We start from the raw sequence: 20180 nt of genomic DNA on the forward strand, positions 1-20180 counted from the left end.
TAATAATTATTGTGATAAGTGCGTAAGAAAGTTTTAATTCTAGTTAAAAATTAAAAAACAATCTGTATAAAGCAATTAAGAACACATTTTTAGCTTCAGAACAATAACCAAATTAAAGAAATAATACTTCTGAATAGTTCATTCTCTATATGAAACATTCTTGTACCCTTTAAACTAAAGAAAAAAGGCATTTTACTAACAACTTCAAATTAATGTAACTCTGAAAATATTGAGATTAGGACACATGTTTATATGACTTTTTTGCTCAGAATGTCTTCGGAATTAAGCTCTGTAAGTGGCGGTAAGTCCTCGTGAATCACCCTGTATAATAAAGCTGTTGAGTTTGTTGGATATTTAGGCTTCATTAATCGTCCGCAATTTAGTAGCCGCAATTTCCACATCTGCATAGTTTGAGGAATAAGCGCAAGTTTCACAGACAAAAGTGAAATGTTAAAAGAACAGCGAATTATTTGAGCGTAGAATAAAGTTAAATGTGTACCGAATTTACATAAAATGGCATGTCAAGTAATTTTAGATGTTTTAATTTTTGTTCTAGAGATGCTGCATGTGAACAATAAAACATCGTATAACGTACGAAGTGAATTCCCGAACATAATTCGATTTTTCACTGTTAGTTGCAATTTCAGAGTCCGCCACAACTGTGTAACGTCCTTGCACTGTTCTGCAAGAATTATTCTTTCCGTAAATCCGAACAAATTTTATGGTTGCAGGCTTATGAATTTTTATTTTGTATTAGTTCAGGAATATTTGATCCGGAAACAAATCCACCTATTCTCCAGATTTGCCACTTTGCAGTTAATTTTTGTTTCCAAAAACTCAAGTCACCGTTCAAAGAGCGTCTTTTTGCCGACGTTGAAGTTATCGTGTGTAATGTAACATCCACTCTTAAGGCTTAGAAGCCTTACAGAGGCCATTCAGTCATTGTGTTAGATCGTGTCACTCTCTGTAACGATACCGGAGAGATGTACTTCGATTAAAATACATGTACTTTCTATTTGTTTTTACTACATTTCATTTCATGACATCTTTCTCGTTATTTAATTTCATTGTCGGACTGTGTTTCTATTTATGACCTTTACAATTCTCCCAATAGGTAAAAATGACCAATAGATCCACGTTGTCGTTTTACATTACATATCTGAGAATTTTGTGGTCGAATTACGAATCTGTTATATTTCTGAACTCCTGAGCAAGAAAAATCAGCTTCGATGACTTTCTCAATCCGAAACCACAACCCAACCACTGAGCTGCATATGAAAATCAGTCACTCTACTGAACCGATATCGCAATGACAATGTCAGTTTGAATGAGATACTGGGAAGAAGCCCGTTAGCTGTTGTTCGTTCCCGTTACAATCACTTATTTGGAACTTGTGTGACGCAATGGGAAAATCCACCGTATCAGCAGGTATAAACGCACATGATAATAAGGAGTTCGTAACAGGCATTGCCATGTTGAAAGAAATCGGTAGAAACACCAGCCGTCTTTATAGCACAGTATAGTATATACAGTCACGAAGCTCAATACGTAGTAAATATACATCCATAGATAGTTGCTAACCACTAGGATCGCTACTATCGCCTCATTATAGACAATGCGAAATAGTACCTGCACAGTCTATTGTTCCTAGCACCCTCAACAACTCAAGCTTCGTGACTGTATTACTAGATTGTGTTTATAGTCTGTAAGAGTTCTGGCATTCGAATATCTATGTTGCGATTTCATTCAGTTGAATGTTACATCCTTCATTCTCTAGTAACTAGTACATAGACTGAAAATCATTTCGTATTTAATGATAGCCACTGACATTGATCACACAGTAGGATTGTTTGCTAGCTGAATCTGAACTGCACTTGGACGTGAGTTCGTTTCCCGCTTGGGCTGTCAAGTGATCACATGTCGAGTCCTCGACCTTATCTCCCCAAGTGCCTACTCACTATTACCAATTTCATCGGCGCTAAATAATCTAGTAGTAGATACAGCGTCGTTAAATAATGGACTGTATTTACTGGCAAACAAGTAAATGGTCCGTCTTGCAAAGAAGCTTAAAATAAGTATTTAATTTAAATTCATAGCATGGAAACGACAAGGAACCTTCGAATCTAACCCATTTTTATACTCTCTCTGTTCCAAAATATGGTATAGAAAGATGTAATTAATTCTGTTCCAAAATATGGTACCGTATACATTTGTTAAAGTTCTCAGTAATATCATGTAACTTTAATACATCTTTTAGGTACTTATTTGTTTGATAAATTAACATAAGAAAAACATAAAAATTAGGTACAAATTAATAAAATAAAAAAACAAACAAACATTGTTTTGAGAGAGGCAAATTAATATAAAAACTGCAATAAATTATAACCCATTTTTGTACGACTGTTGAGCCTTAGATGTTCTATTCAAAATTGACTGGGTTGGTGTTACATTTTCTGCAACAGGAACAACACAGCAGGTGCCCATTTGATTTCTTTTCATAATGAAGTATTTAAATATTATAGTTTGATGCACTACAGAAGATTACAAAGATTCACAATTGCATTGTCTGATAGTCCCTTCACTACTGAACAGAAACACCGCGAAACATTTCGTGCGCGCATGTGCAATAATCAAACTTATTTTTATTTGTTATTATACCATATTTTGGAATGGAGGGAGTAATAACACAGTCTAGTATATACAGTCAACGAAGCTCAATACGTAGTAAATATACATCCATAGATAGTTGCTAACCACTAGGATCGCTACTATCGCCTCATTACAGACAATGCAAAATAGTATCTGCACAGTCGCTTGTTCTTAGTACCCTCATGAACTCAAGCTTCGTGACTGTATATACTAGACTGTGGTAATAATTTATTAGAAACTCTCGTACTTTTCGGATTGCGAATAGGAAACGGGGCATGCTAACGTAGATCTGGAATTGGAAGAGTAGGCCTACATTGCTTTGGCTTGGCTTTTGGAGGACCAATCCGGGGCGGATCCTTGCACTTGACTAAACTTACATTGGCCCATTGTGCGCTCTATATATGCGAGGATTATCCAAGTGCAACATGTAGCCTGGATGGTAATGATGAATTCGACGCTGACAGGTAGATCATCCTGCCTCATGAGTACCTGATAAGCCAGGAGCCCCAAGCCGAAACTTGTACTACTCCCAGAATTTCACCTCAACATATGTTTAACTATTGCAGATGATAATAGATGAAATAAGAGGAAAAAGGTAAAAAGTGTTGATGGAATGAAAGAGAAACGGAAGAACCCCGAGAAAAGTTTTCCGCAACGTCTATTTTGTCCACCACAAATTCCATCACGACCTGGCCGAGTATGGAACCCGTGCCTCCTGGATGGAAGACCAGCGTTTGAGCCACAGATGCGGAGTCGAAGATTACATTACAACGCATTCAAGTTTTAGGAGTGAACGGTGAGTCACAAAAAATGCTAATTTAAAACGACAAAGACGTTAAATTAATTTACTATACATCAGATCCACGGTTTAGACCTATGTACCCGTCTGAGAGCCAACAGACTACAATTCATTAATTCCCTAATTGCTCGTTTTTTTCTTTTGTGATCCATTTAAATTTTTTTCTCGCCATTCTTTAGTAATTTTCATATACCCTACATATGATTTTTTTTAGTTGTTTTTATTTTTCCCCGTTATTTCAGAGGATACATATTTAAATATATTTCTCACGTACGTATATCAAAATAGTTTTAATAATATGTTCGGTATGTATTTGCAAGTGTGTGAATCAAACAAATATAAATTAATGTAATGAAAAATAAACATTATTGAAAGATTAGTCTAATGTTTCTATTAGTTGTAAATATTTTGCATATCGACGGGCCAGTTCAAAAAGGAAACAACTTAAAATTTAAAATTTCTGAGAAAACTGAATTTTAAAGTTTCATGTAGCTATAAAAAATTCAATTAACACACTCAAATTTGAAACTTATAAAACATCATTAACGGAATGTGAAGTAATTTTAACTATCCTTTGATTTTCACAGCAGCACAAAGCTTTAAGATACAGGTTTCGCAAAACTTTAAATTTTGAATTGCTTCCCTTTTGAACTGGACAGTCATATTTGAGTAGTCTACGTTATCTATACTAATAATAATATTTTTATTTTAATAGGTTATTTTACGACGCTTTATCAACAGCTTATGTTATTTAGCGTCTGAATGAGATGAAGGTGATAATGCCGGTGAAATGATTCCGGGGTCCAACACCGAAAGTTACCCAGCATTTGCTCATATTGGGTTGAGGGAAAACCCCGGAAAAAAACCTCAACCAGGTAACTTTCCCCGACTGGGAATCGAACCCGGGCCACCTGGTTTCGCGGCTAGACGTTACTAATAATAAGTCTGTAGCCAAAATTTTTCTGGTAATTTTCGATTTTCAAAAAATAATTGGTGTTAACATGTATAATTAACCATTCTGAAACCGAAAACCGCTTTTTTTTAATTTTTGTTTGTATGTCTGTCTGTCTGGATGTTTGTTACCTTTTCACGCGATAAGGGCTGAACCGATTTATATGAAAACTTGAATATAAATTAAGTTCGTTGTAACTTAGATTTTAGGCTATATGGCATTCAAAATACCTTATTTAAAAGGGGGGTTATAAGGGGGCCTGAATTAAATAAATCGAAATATCTCGCTTATTATTGATTTTCATGGAAAATGTTACGTAACAAACGTTTCTTTGAAACTAATTTCCGATAAGTTTTATTCTGTACAAAATTTTGATAGGACTGATATTTAATGAGATATAGTTTTAAAATTACAATAACAACGCCATCTAAGGCGCTGTACTGAAATAAAAACAAATGGCTTTGTCTGTAAGAGACCTTGGACAACAACAATCGATAGCTATTAAACATAGCCTACAGAGAATGTTTCTGTGTTTGTATGAAGTAATATCGGAAGCTAATTAATTGTTTAATTATTATTTCATCATTGGAAAGTGTAGTTTCTCTAGATGGACATAATTGTACAATGTTATTACAGTAACTTCTGAAACATATAGCAAGTAATATAAAGTATACACATTAAAACTAAATGATATGTCAATCTTCATTAAACTATGGTTGCATGTAATAACAATTAAGAAACGTCATTGCACCAAATGATTGCTCTCTGGACCAAAATGACCGCATTTTAATTATTTAAATACAATTTAAATTAAGTAACATATTAAACGATTTATGCTTCTATCAAACACGAATGTTCCTAGATCAAACGTCCTATTTTAATTATGTAATTACTTTATATTTATTTCTAACAGGTCCAGTGGAGCGCACGGGTATACGGCTAGTAAAATATAAAATTTATATAATCGTAGCATCAATACAATACGTAAAGTAGGTACCCGGTTAAAAATTCTCCCCATAGAATTGAAATCAGAAGAAATCGATAACCTACGTTTGAAACTAATTCCTGCATTCGACGTCCCATTTAACAAATTACGGTAACTGAATCGCCACAAAACGCTGTGCTGTATTTCTACATTTCGTCACTTTTACTACCGGTACTTCTGAAACTGCCCTTTTCTGTGCTGCGATGGAAGGAGAAAAGCCCGCGCACGGAATGTAGGAGATGACGATATTTGTTGTGAAGTATGAGACTGTGAGTGCCGCAAATCGAATTACGCAGAGTTCGAGCCACCTATACTCCAGCAAGCAATTGACTACTGGAGACCTTCGTGTAGTGACGTATGCACAGAGACTTGACGTTCGTTATAGGAGGGGGACAAGTTGTATCAGTATCGCTTTTCGCCTGGAACTCGTTTGTAAGGAGGTCGAGTGGGCATCTGAACCGATCTGGACGTGAACTGAAGAAACTTCTCCGCCTCCATACGGCATCGCATCCATGAACAGTTGCTGTGTTGACTGGGCCAGTACGGGACCTCATGTAATTATTAATTTGTAAGTTAACATGTGTCCATCATGCTTTCATACGATGGCAGTAGAAATATTTTATCTATAGAGTGTTTTCGTAACCTAGCCTTATCCTAAACACATATTTCGTGTCTAGCCTCTTCCATTGCCGTTCATGATCTGTTTTTAAGTGGAATGAGTGGAATTTACGTATCGTGCTCCGGCCAGACGCTCCAGCTAAGACAACTTATAATAATCTCATAAAACAAGTTATTCTATCATCATAATTATATTATTATCAACAATTATTATAGTCCACACCTGTGGAGTAACGGTCAGCGCGTCTGGCTGCGAAACCAGGTGGCACGGGTTCGATTCCCGGTCGGGGCAAGTTACCTGGTTGAGGTTTTTCCCGGGGTTTTCCCTCAACCCAATATGAGCAAATGCTGGGTAACTTTCGGTGTTGGACCCCGGACTCATTTCACCGGCATTATCACCTTCATCTCATTCAGACGCTAAATGACCTTAGATGTTGATAAAGCGTAGTAAAATAAACTCCTAAAAAATAATTATTATAATAATAGCAACAATTTTATCAAAAAAGTTTTTATTTTATTGTTAATTATATAATTTATTTTATTCAATGGGACATGATTAGCTTTAATAATGGACAAATTTCCATGTTGCCAGACGATTTCGGGAATAAAACCGAGGCTTGCATGAATCACGAAACCTGCGTTATAAATAGGCCTAAATACCTTGTTTTTTTTTTTTTTTTTTTTTTTAGGAAACGTTAAAAATCTTAAGTCAAGTTGGTCAGACCTGGAATTTTAATTATTTTTAAATTAACAGTATCGAAATACGACTTTTCTGGGGCGATTTCAGTGTGATGATTTTAGAATATCTTCTTTTAATTTAGATATATGGTGATATCTAACTGTCCACCGCTGTGGAGTAACAGTTAACTTACATGTCTGACCGTGGAACGAGCGGGCCCGGGTTCAAATCCCGGTTGGAACAAGTTAACTGGTTATGGTTTTTCCGGGGTATTCCCTAAACCCATTAGGAGCAAATGCTAGGTAACTTTCGGCGCTGGACCTTGGAGTCATTTCGCTGGCATTATCACCTTCATCTTATTCAGACGCTAGATAACCGGTATTGCACATGCTGGAGCATCAGTTGATCTTCTCATTACACTTAGCTGGTGTATCCTCAATTCTGGGGGCTGTTAATTTTATTTCTACAACAATTAATAGCAAATAATTGATTAAATGACGATCTTATTCGTGTTAATTACTGTATGTAAGCATGTACTGCTTACAGCTGTTTCGGTGCTACTTGACACCATCCTCAGAGCCTTCTGTGTCTCGGCGTCATCTCAACTTCGCTGCCTGTTGTGTGGATGCGTTCGTGTCATGAAGAGTTGTGTCAAATCACATGCTTACATAATTAACACGAGTAAGATCGGCATTTAATCAATTATTTATATTCAAATGTTAAAAGTAGTGTACGAAAGATTCAACATGAATTAATAGCAGTTGATAAAACGTCGTAAAATAACCAATTAAAATATATTTAACTAAGGAAACCTGTGTTCGATTATTGGTCAGATCCTTTGAGGCTTTCAGTAGACGAAGCGAATGTGAGGTTAATTTTTTCTATGTATTACTTACTTACTTTTCAGTTTTATTGTAATATTGTCTCATTACTGCTGTAGGCCTATTGCGTAGACAGAAAATTAACATTGTCATATAATTACCTCACAAGTGTTCAAATTATAATTTTCCTGTCACTCAGACGCAGTGCTGCAACAAACATGAATTGCTTTGAACATTTTTGAGCTAATGTTGATGCTTGTCGGCAGGGATGTCGTCGAGAATTGAACCCTAGCCAACAACTTAGCAATCAGATGTTCTGATCTCGACTTCGGTTGACAAACCTGACAGTAAATTGACGTCGATAAAAACAACAAAAATTCATCACTTTCAACAGGAAAAAAGTCCCATTAACAGAAACCATGAATATATATTTTTTTCCTCCGTGGTCGTAATCGAGGAACGACATATTATGTTATGCTGACGGAAATGTATAGCTTATTACCGAGATGGCTACCGAGATATAAAGTACATGCAACAATTAGTCGTATTCACTGTCTGTGGTTGAGTGATGGCGTAATGAAATGTACAGATAACCCCTCTTTTGCGACGGCTTATTTTGCTGCGATCCACAGTAACAATGGTTATGTAACCAAATGGTTAAAATAAGAATATATAATTGAAAAATGCACGACCACAAGCAGTTAAATGTAACTTGGAAAAATGCAATATTCAGTCAGCAAGAACCTGCGTTTTTCGTCTTCGATGTACAGATCTTTATTTATAAATCTTGTCCGCTCACGCGGTGTTTTACTTTTCGACTAGTAAGCGTACCGCAGCCGGCGGCGCCCGTACTTCAAGTCCGCTTCCTTAAAATTTAAATAAAATCTTACTATATAGCATATGCTGGTAATATCCTCCCTCGGCTAAACAGGTATTATATCAGAAAAACACATTCTGATTCACACTGTAATAGTGTAATGTGATTTTATTTCATTTATAATGTTTTCTTTTAGTTCTTCCAATGAGTGAGGATTTTGTTGGTGTACGTTCAATATTTGCGCCAGTTTCGTATAGTTTTTCCTTTGTTAAAACTTGCCGTTTTCGCTCGTGGTGTTTAGCTTTACACTGAACCAGTAGATTCAGATTTTTTTAACGATATCGTGAATTGCAGTTCTGTAAGGAGGCATTTGAACAGAAAATGTTTGAATAAATTCCTTACGCGCAGGACGAGCTGATTTATATTTAAAATAGAATTTACAAAGAATAAATGCGTTTTTCTAGAGTCAACTGTCTAACCATCTTCGCGAATAAAATTGTATACTGCCGTGAGACTGTTAGGAAACAGATTCAGACAGGAATATTATTGGACAAAGGGAGAGGGGAGGAGCGAAGTTGAAGCAGGGGTGCCGTCGGCTGAAACATATGTAGGCTTAATAACCGAGACGTAAAACACCGCGTGAGCGAAAATTTGTAAATAAAGCTCCATAATTTCTGAGAAATAATTTCTTGAGAATCGAAAACTACATTTAACTAAATCTCTGAACAAAGAAAAAACTCAGACATGGAAGGAATTTATAGAATATAGGGACTTTATGGCGAAAAATAAGGATCCCGGATAGATCTCCAGGCTCGGTGCGGGATAGAACGTATTCTGCGGTACGTCAAACAAACAGATAAAAGAAGGGCAATGGGGAAGACAAGCTAAACGATGGAAACAGAGTCTACGCTTAACATCTTCATCAAACAGTGATCCCAAATTATTGTTAATAACAGGAAAAAATTTATTATAAAAAAGAAACTCACAATCTTAAGTTTCATGTCTTGGCAGATCTTTCTTTATTTTTTTACGAAGACCGTGTTTTACATTCTGTAGTCAGAAAACAAAATCAAATATTGCGCGGTCTCTTGAAGACAGCTTTGACAGAAACCACTACCTACTTGTCTTCGTCCCTGAATGCTATTCAAATTCAGTATAACGGCCTTATGGCCTTGCGCTAATTAACGACTGATAAGTTTAAAGGATGGTAGTAAAACACTAAACTCATAATTTCATATCTACATAGTTTTAATGTATATGATAACTTAATACACCTAAATCCTTGAAACGTGTCACCACGGTATCATCAAAAGTGTCTAAAAATAACTTCAAGTTTTATCAGGATATAAAAATAAAGTCAAGAGTTATGACCACCTTCTGTCTGCGTACGTACGTTAAGTGATCCCCAATTCTAGGAGAATGAAAAAGTCATAATAAGACAGGACATTTAGGCTACAGAATGTCGATAGTTACGTCTTTGTTTAATTGTTTGTATCTGACTATTTTTATTGTATTTTATTTCTGTTATTAAGGATATGAATAAGGTTCAGCAGAGTTGATTGTTAACGTAAGCTGTAGTTAGTAACCTATGAGCAATTTTTTTCCATGTGCCTGTGTTTTTTTTTTTTTTTTGGCATGCATCTGCTAATAAAGTGGACATTTTGAGGATATTTCGACATCGGCTCATTAAAGTTTCCTAGATATGAGATTTGTAGTCTAAGTCTAAACGTTAGCTATAGGTTTAGATGCAAAACTGTGCTACAATTGTGGCAGACGTTTCAGGCCGGAACACGTAACTCATCCCTTTCTTTCACCCCACACGTCATTGTACATGGTAGGGTTAGAGGCGATATGTATTCAGTGTGCTTGCGAAACGTCACAGATACGTCATTGAAGGCCGGAGGATTGTGAACGGGGGGACAAACTCTTTCCCCATGCCTCTACCCCTCTCCTCCAGTTCTGCTGCTCTGGTTTAGATAAAGTTATGTTAGGATACGTTTTTTTATGCTTGAATACGTCTTTCCTCGCACCGTGTATGGGCACCCGTTCCAGGATCCGTGGTGAAACAAAAATGCCGGAATTTCAGACGTACCTTATGTTACCACTCGTTTGTTTTGTAATCGCAAGTTGTGCAATATTAAAGTGATGACAGAGATGTACGATACATTTTGAATTATAGGGAACATTATTTTGTTGTGAGCTGGGACTAATTTCGGAGTGTTGCTTCATAAGAAAAGAAAATATATTGCATGCCTTTTATTAATTACTTCTCGTACATATCCATACGCTCCATTTGTAAACAGAAACAAAAATAAAACATTTCCGAAACTAGGTGACTTATTATCAGGCTTTTTTTTTTTTTTTTTTTTTTTTTTTTTAGCTTCACGATTTTGCGTGTCATCCTTGCGCAGGGGCCATGCTAATCTTCTCTGTATCGTTCCAATTTTAGTATATGTACCGCCGAAGCGAGTACATGGCTTCGGCCTAGACACAGAGTAACCAGTATGAGGTTTAGAGTACACGGAGTATAAATGACGTCATGACCCGTGTGCAGTCACCCGACTGCAACAGCACAGGTGGGTCCGTAATGTGCATTACCGTTGTGTGTAGGCCTATTGCTGCTTTATTAAATAAGTATATAACAAATTTTCAATCTTAAGACATATCAACTTGCAGATGTTTATTTGCTATTTAATAAGATATATGAACGTTTTCGCCGTTTGGGGCATCTTCAGATATAACAAAAAACATATAATCTGAACCTATAATAATAATAAATTATGCAGATAACAAGAATAAAGAACAATGTATGTATGCAATGCATGAGATTCATGAGCTTTATGTAAAATGTGAAATAATACAGGATAATTATTGATATAATCTTTAGATTTGAAATTGAATTCGACGCAAATTTTATACATATAGCTCATGTTACAAATAAAATAGACAATTATGATTAAAATTGTCAATAATGTTAAAATTTATAATGATGATTGATAAAATAGATTTTAAGAATAGTCATCAGTTGAGGATTGTCGTAGGGTATACGAAAATTTGCGTAGATGATGTTCGTATATTATGTATGTATTTCATTGAAAAACGTTCGCTACTGAACTAAATGTTATTTATGTCGGAGATTACTGTTTCAATTTTTTATCTGACTTGATGACATCTTATTGATTATAAATGACTGTTACGTGCAATCAGATTTGTTGAGATATTATTTGAAATGTATGCTCGTTGGTTATGGATGTCGTAGAGTATACGATGATTTTCGTAGTAGATAAATCGTAAGTTAAGTATGAATTTCAATCATTCAAGAAATCGTTCGCTTATGAAATGTTGTTTGACGTTGATGATTACTCTGATTTGAGGACATCCTATTGATTATAGCTGTTGCGCGTCATCAGATTTATTTGTATGTGTTGGTGTTGGTGTGTTGGTGGTTTTAAGAGAACTAAGAGAGAACTAAGAACTAAGAGTATTAACTTTTAAAACCACCAAAATCATCGTATACTCTACGACATCCATAACCAACGAGCATACATTTCAAATAATATCTCAACAAATCTGATTGCACGTAACAGTCATTTATAATCAATAAGATGTCATCAAGTCAGATAAAAAATTGAAACAGTAATCTCCGACATAAATAACATTTAGTTCATTAGCGAACGTTTTTCAATGAAATACATACAATATACGCGAACATCATCTACGCAAATTTTCGTATACCCTATGACAATCCTCAACTGATGACTATTCTTAAAATCTATTTTATCAATCATCATTATAAATTTTAACATTATTGACAATTTTAATCATAATTGTATATTTTATTTGTAACATGAGCTATATGTATCAAATATGCGTCCAATTCAATTTCAAATCTAAAGATTATATCAATAATTGTCCTATATTATTTCACATTTTACATAAAGCTCATGAATCTCATGCATTGCATACATACATTGTTCTTTATTCTTGTTATTTGCATAATTTATTATTATTATAGGTTCAGATTATATGTTTTTTGTTATATCTGAAGATGCCCCAAACGGCGAAAACGTTCATATATCTTATTAAATAGCAAATAAACATTTGCAAGTTGATATATCTTAAGATTGAAAATTTGTTATATACTTATTTAATAATTCACTAGGCATATTGAAATATAAAAATGAATTTTAAATTACTATTGCTGCTTGGCTGCGGTACCTGTAACAGGCTTCGGCGTAGGGACACCTGATTGAAGGTTACAACTCACGTTAATACTTTAATGGTAGACATTTATTGTCTACACTAGGAATGTACTGTATATACTGCATCTGTACAGGGTGAAATATATTTTGTGCCGTATTGTGACGGACTGTTTACATGTTGAGACACGAAGTAACGGCGCTCTTCGTCTCCCACTCCACTCAACTAACACAACACTATCTTCCGTGCATTCTGAACATCATGCGTTTCTGTGCCCTGGACCGAAGCCTGCTTATTATGCATGCCATTTTATAGACTACCCCATAACAGCATTGATTTCCCCCCCCCCCCCAGTTATAATCGAAATTTAAAATTGTTGGCTAAGAAAAATTCATGCGTTATGGTTATCGTACGAGCAATAGAAAGTAGATACGTTCCAATGTCAATATTTTTTCGCGTAATTTTTCTTGTATGATTGTTGATTGCACATTAAATAAAAGTTTAAGTTTTCTTTTACGACACTTCCAAAATTAACGGCTTTCTAAAAATGAGTGGAATTAGGTCTCCGGCATATCGTGTTAGTTTATGGTGTAAAAATCCATAGTGACCTTAAAAAACTATTTGTCAGCTCTCGTTCCCTCTCGGAATTCAAACTCCGACACATTCTGTAAGATTTGTGGCAGACTGTGTGGCTTTGGTGCGAAGTACCCTAACTCCAAGTATTCTACGCGTAGGCTACTTCGGTGCGTTCTGCTATTTTCATTCCACTGCTGCTTTACCACTACACAATTACCAGCGCACCGCCTTTGAATGCTCTTTGCAGTGTAGAAAGGGTGTTGCATGAAAATATTTAACAAAAATAGAAAAAACCTCGATTTCTGCGCATATCGGAAGACGTTCACAACTTTTGTTAGAGACTGTACCTCCTCTCCCGGGACTGTACTGCGAGATGTACCGAGATTCGTACTGCGATAACGGACGGGCGAACGAGTACGTCAAGACGAGAAAACAGTTGAAAATATCCATCATTTCTTGTGCATGCTCTTATTGTAACAGTGGTCCAAGTCCTACTTCTCGGGACCCGTGCACTTGAGTTGGGCGCAGGTTCTCAGATTTACAGCATCCGTGACAATTTGTGCCGATATGTGATATCTCAATTGGAAAAGTGACAGGTTACGGATTCGTTGGCCGTCATTCGAATTCTGACACCTGCAGAAAAAGCCTTTTCCCTTGTCAGCACTAACACTCTCAACCCTTCAGCAATTCATAGCATGCTGCGAAACTGATTGTCAATCTCTTGGTGTTATTTATTGCTATTCTTACTCTTAAAGGTTATATTCCTGGGAATACCAGTGTAATAATAATAATAATAATAATAATAATAATAATAATAGTGTAGTAATAATAATAATAGTAATAAATAATAATAATGCGTATATATTTTTATATTTCTTAATTTCATAAACACCTTATTCTCAAACATCCTTAACCTATGTTCCTCTATCAAAGTGAGAGTTCAAGTTTCACAACCATAAAGAACAACAGGTAATATAACTGTTTTATAAATTCTAACTTTCAGATTTTTTGACAGCAAACTGGATTATAAAAGCTTCTCAACCGAATAATAACAGGCATTTCCCATATTTATTATGTGTTTAATTTCCTCCCGAGTATCATTTATATTTGTTACTGTTGCTCCCAGGCATTTGAATTTTTCCATCTCTTCAAAGGATAAATTTCCAATTTTTATATTTCCATTTCGTACAATATTCTGGTCACGAGACATAATCATATACTTTGTCTTTTCGGGATTTACTTCCAAACCTATCTCTTTACTTGATTCAAATAAAATTCCCGTATTTAGGCCTAGAAAATTTGTTAGATGAAAAAGAAGTGTAGATGTAAGACCGAAAATATTTTAAAAGTAAAGTAAAGTCAACCCCATAACAAACAACAAACCAAATCTACCCAGAGGGTGCGGGAGTTTAAGGCTCCATATCTTTTACAGACATGGGTATTTAATGGCAGTAGGAATATCAGTCCTATGTGCCTACCGACTTTACCCTCAAGGAAATATATGCCTGGTACTCATATGTGTTAAAGGTTGACCCCAGGGCCGCAGTGCGGCTGGAAGAATTGGATCAATGGAAAAATCCACGACCCTATCGGGAATCGAACCCGCGACCTTCCGGATTGCAGCGTTACGCCTTAACCGCGACGCTGCAGCGCGCCCCGAAAATATTTCACACATCATAAATAGATCTCTGATTTTAGTTAAAAATGCTGCTCATGTAATTGGCTACATGAAAATTAATTCGTAGTGTGTACACGTATACATTATTTATGGAAATATATGATCGAAATTGGTGGTGTTATAGTCTTTCTTTATGAACATTCATATCGGTATAAAATCGATAATAATAATAATAATAATAATAATAATAATAATAATAATAATAATAATAATAAAATGTGTAGTTGCCTGTAAGTTTACATATTCACAGCTTTTTTTTTAAGAAATTGCAGCGTAGAGGGGGGGGGGGATTATGACCATTTGCTAGGGTAAACAGTGCATGAGTAGAGGGAGATGATTTTGTAATGGAGAAAAAATTCCTCTCAACCCCGCTACAAATGGCACCCAGACCATTACGATAACAGGATCGCCAGTCAATATTGACTTCTAAGGCCGAGGATTAGTGCAGTCGGCTTACTGAGAATCACACCAAAGTGGTCGGGGTTCGATTCCCGTACATTTTGCGAGATGTACGGTTGATGACCTGGATTGGGACAGATTTTCTCCGAATGTTAAACGTTTTCTCATGTCGCTTTAATAGGAGCGATTCTCCATTATCGTCATATCACTTCATTGACTTCAAGTTTTCCTGCCATTGTTTGCTATTTCCAACGAAAGGAGATTGATGTTCTATTTCGGTCAGATTCTTGTGATACGTAAGGAACAAAGCTTGTTTCCGGTACGTTTTCTACGAATACTTCAGTTACTTCTGTAATTCCAATTGTAGAATATCTTATTTATGACGACTGATAATTTAATTGTATCTGAATAGGCTATCTTCTTTAGTAGAGTATCTATAGTATACTATAATAGGATAAATAAATCAGTAAAATAAATAAGTGAATAAACAAATAAATTCTGCTTTGATATTCACCAGTCCATTTTATTTTTACTTACGGAGGGCGTTTTTACGTGTTTCCACCGAGTACATTGTTTTTCCTAGCCGATCTCGGTGATCTAGAAGTTACCATGCTCCCCATTGGATTCGAGGTTCGCGGCTTTAGATCTGGCGGAGAGCAGAGAATTTTTAAAGGCTAATAAAAATATTCAGTGGAAATTGTACGCGAGGGTTTGGAAAAATCCTTTTAAAACTGCTAATATTTAAACGACAGATGTACAGGGACATCATTTTATTTTTACTTCAATTTTTATTGTACCTGAGTTTTTTAATGTACTGTACTTCACACCCACCCCCTCTACTAGTAAACTTCCAACCGTACTCCACACAGAACCAAAGCTGAATATGCAGTCAAAGTCGCCTTACGGTCATAGTAAATAATACTGAATTAGTGAATATAGTACATTCCAGAAATATGTTCGCGTTTTGCAGTGACGAAAGAGCTTTCAATATTGAATCATATTTTCGCACAGGTACTGTCGTCCGTTTACCACGTCGCATCCCGGTTCTTCCACCCGCTTCTGCTCGCCCTTCTGTAAAGGCTAGTGGCTGCGCTGTCTTAGCTCTTTTCTGAAAACATTAATTAATCTCTGTTAGGAATTGGACGTCTACGTAATATTATACAACTGTTTAAAATAACTGAAATAAAAGGGCCTCGTGAAGTAATTAACTGTCAAGTGATTTCCCCCCTTTCTACGACCCTGCGACAAAACCACTTGGACGGATAGTAGATAGCATGTCTGAGTAATTTTATCTTTTCGGATCGGGCAGAAGTGAAGATTGAATTTACAGTACGTAAGGTACTCTTTTATAGAGGATATATAGAATTCTTTCAACATGCGTTACTAGTACGAAGGACGAAACTGGTAATTGGAATTAGGTACAGTAGTCTATAGTGCGATAATATGCACAAAAGAACTAAAACTTGTATCGAAATGAACGGCCACCATTTTCAAAAATGTGTTTAAATATCCATTTATGATTATTTTTCAATTTAACTTCATTCTCTATATTGTACGCTAATGTGCTGTAGACAGTATAATATATAAAATTACTTAGTCATACGTTAAAAAGTGTTAAAATTTTAACGTATGACTAAGTAATTTTATGTTTTTAACAAAGTGTTAACGTGAACTTTAATCAATGAGTATAATATACACTGCATAATGAATACATCCGAATGGATAGCTCAATTCGTGAGTAAAAACACTCATTGTTAATACAGTACTGTATTTTGATTAAACAAAAACCTAATGAAAATTATTAAACTCAAAATCGCGATATTTCCTAGTTTACGTAAATGGATGAACTACTTTTCTTCCCCCCTATACTTAGTAAAGTGATTTGTTTGTATTTTACGCCAGTATCATCGAACTCCAGTCGTAGAAGGGGGTAGGAAACGGTGTTTCCGGTTCTCAACCGTTAATCCAAAGGTATAGCCAGGTTAATATTAGCAATGGTAGTAAAAATAAAATGATGTCCCTGTACAAAAGTTGCAGCCATCATTTGATACAATTTTTACAGCGTTACAATGTATCTTTTCGAAATATTTTATGGAGCGAGATATAAATTTTAGGTACATAATATTTCTTTCTTTAACCACTATTACATGCTATGTGAAAAAATTAATTAGCATATAAATGAGCGTACACACCTAAAAAACGAATTGTGTAAGGATGTTCAATTTTTATTTGTATATTTTTTAATAAAGTAATGTTTAAACAACTTCTTCTTAGAACGCTATTATAATAGTGCTTCAGTGATTAGTTATGTTGACTTTTGTAAATACGATTATTGAAAACCACTGTATTTGTCAAATTAATCATTTGTGTAAAAATACTTGAAATCTTATACCGTTGTGTCAATAATAGTAGTCCGCTTTTAACGTGATTTCTGAAAGTATACCCCAAATTTCAGCATTATAACATAATTTGTCGTCATTATCATCATATTCCATTCAAGGATTGAGCCTTAACCCGTTCCGAGGTTGCACTTGATCAGACCATCTTGTTTTATGCTTCCAATGTCCCTCTTTAGCCTTATATAAAGTTTCAGCATGACATATCGGAGTATCAACCTGACACTCCTGGTCCGGTTGGGGAACTGCTTTTTTAGCCTCTGGACCTGCTCCTTTTCTGTAGGGGTGTGTTCCCCTCTCTGTGTATAAGGGGGCAGTTTCCTCTTCATTAACTACAAGAGAGCGTAGTGCCTCTTCCGCCGGCATTGTCGTTCAAGATGTCTCCTCTTCTGCTACGTCTTCACCTTAATCCTAGCAAAGTGCTATACCTGCTGGAGCCAACTGTACCAAGGTATTTTAAAGAAATGTTACTCTATCACTCCCCCCCCCCCCTTGTCCTGGTTTGTGACAGGCAGAGTCTGGTCTCCCTCATTTGGGTCCAGGTTGTCGACGATGTTTTTTTTAGTTGGTTATTTAACGACGCTGTGTCAACTGCTAGGTTATTTAGCGTCGATGAGATTGGTGATAGCGAGATGGTATTTGGCGAGATGAGGCCGAGGATTCGCCATAGATTACCTGGCATTCACATTACGGTTGGGGAAAACCTCGGGAAAAACCCAAGCAGGTAATCAGCCCAAGCCGGGATCGAACACGCGTCCGAGCGCAACTTCAGACCGGCAGGCAAGCGCCTTAACCGACTGAGCTACGCCGGTAGCTGTATCGGGGTTGTATTTGAGATATGTGCAGTACATGCAAATTTAAAGACATTTGTTCATATAATGTGTAATAGTGAGTGAAGAAAACTACGCGTCTGAAAGTTGCGTCTCACACTTTAAAGAATTCCTAAATGATCCATTATAATGTTGTAAAAATGTATCGATCACGGCTTCAACTCTGTGAATCTGAAGTTTTAAATATTAGCAAATTTATTATTTTTTTCCACGATTTCACGTACAAGTCACCTCAACATAGTTTCCTTCGAAAGGAAAATAAAAAGGGGGGGCGTGTCGTAAGTGGCACCTAAAAGAATGCCCTCTCGAAGTTAGAAGACATAAGCCAAAATATACCGGCTATATCTTACCTGTTACCTTATCCACCTTTCCGGTTTTAGACGGGAAACAGGATTTTTGAACCACTATCCAAATCTCCTGATTAATCATTTTTTCTTCGGACTTTTAAAAATATTTCTTTCTTGTTAAAAAATTCCCTACAATATTGAACTTTGAAGGGAAAGATATTGACAAAGAATTGAATGTGCTGCAGATATAGTTTTGCTCATTTATTAGAAATTAAGAAAGAATGGATGTTCAGTGGTTTTTGGTAGGAAGAACGAAAACTGGAGAAGGCAGATTAAAATATGATAAACTGTGAAGGTTGATGTTTAATTTTTCTCAGTTCCAGTGCGGACTGTGAGAGGATTTTTAGTCAAATGAACAAAGCAAGGACACAATTCAAATCCTCTCTGATGCAAGTCTGGAAAAACTATTGATAAATCTGTACAAAAGACTAAGTCAATAATTTAAAAAATGTTGAGCCCTTCTTCCGTCATCTAGACAGTGAAGGTTAGTAATATACTATTGTTTCAGTGTGTAGATAATTGAGGCTCCACGATACGCGGTAAGAAAAAAAAAAGTATCCAGATTTTTCAGTTTCTGAAGCTCGAAGGTATGCTTATCATTGGAAGTGAAGGATTACGCCTCACAGATGCCTTCACTCCGGAAATAGAATTTTTTATATTGTCAGTACAATCTAAGATTTCGTAAATTATCGTTTCCGGAAGCATTAGCTGCAAGGAATCTTCGGTTTTATCTGCTAGTTTTATTCCATCGTTGCTGTATTATCAACAGTAATCTCACTAGAGGTTTTGATTTTATCGATAAATCTGCGAGTGGAACACGAGTGGGATTTAATTGACTGTTACACGATTAGAAGAAAGTATATAAAGACTAGAAGTAACAAAGTACTCCAATACAATAAAATATTAATTGGCTTACGAAAATACAACGGTCTTCAAATGTATCAACTATCGAACCTGACGATGTCATATCCAGGCCAGGCCTTGTACAACGGTTTCTGACAAATAAGTATTATTATTATTATTATTATTATTATTATTATTATTATTATTATTATTATTGTACCATATCAACATTACGCTAGATGGCAGCAGTGTTTTATGATTATGTTTTCTTGTTACCGGTATCAGTTATGCCAACTATGGAATCATCATTGAACTCTGTGGACTGTTACTAGTCAAGAAGGCATTGTTGATTCAGTTTCATTTTTATTAAAATGCAACATTCCACTTCAGTTATCCTAATCCCAGTAATCAACGTCACTTGACAGATTATTTTCAATAAATCTTAATATTAAACAATCTCTGATACGTGACTATCCATAATATCATATAGCAGAAGCTATAACATAACCTAACTAATATACTGTACACAAGTGTTAGAAAAGTTTTAATTAACGACGATGACATAAAAAATAAACATGAATAATTTTAAAA

The 20180-nt window shown here is 35.6% G+C and overlaps 1 protein-coding gene and 1 non-coding gene across 2 annotated transcripts in view; one reads left to right on the top strand and one right to left on the bottom strand.

The window, feature by feature from the left end:
- LOC138705607 (zinc finger protein ush-like) overlaps positions 1-20180 on the top strand; it is a 224629-nt gene that overhangs the window by 15548 nt on the left and 188901 nt on the right. The gene's annotated exons all lie outside the window — the stretch shown is intronic.
- Positions 10687-10793, bottom strand: LOC138706838 (U6 spliceosomal RNA). The gene has a single exon (XR_011334087.1). It is a non-coding gene; the product is annotated as a U6 spliceosomal RNA (small nuclear RNA).

Source organism: Periplaneta americana, chromosome 9 (genome assembly GCF_040183065.1).
Source record: "Periplaneta americana isolate PAMFEO1 chromosome 9, P.americana_PAMFEO1_priV1, whole genome shotgun sequence".
Taxonomy (NCBI): domain Eukaryota; kingdom Metazoa; phylum Arthropoda; class Insecta; order Blattodea; family Blattidae; genus Periplaneta; species Periplaneta americana.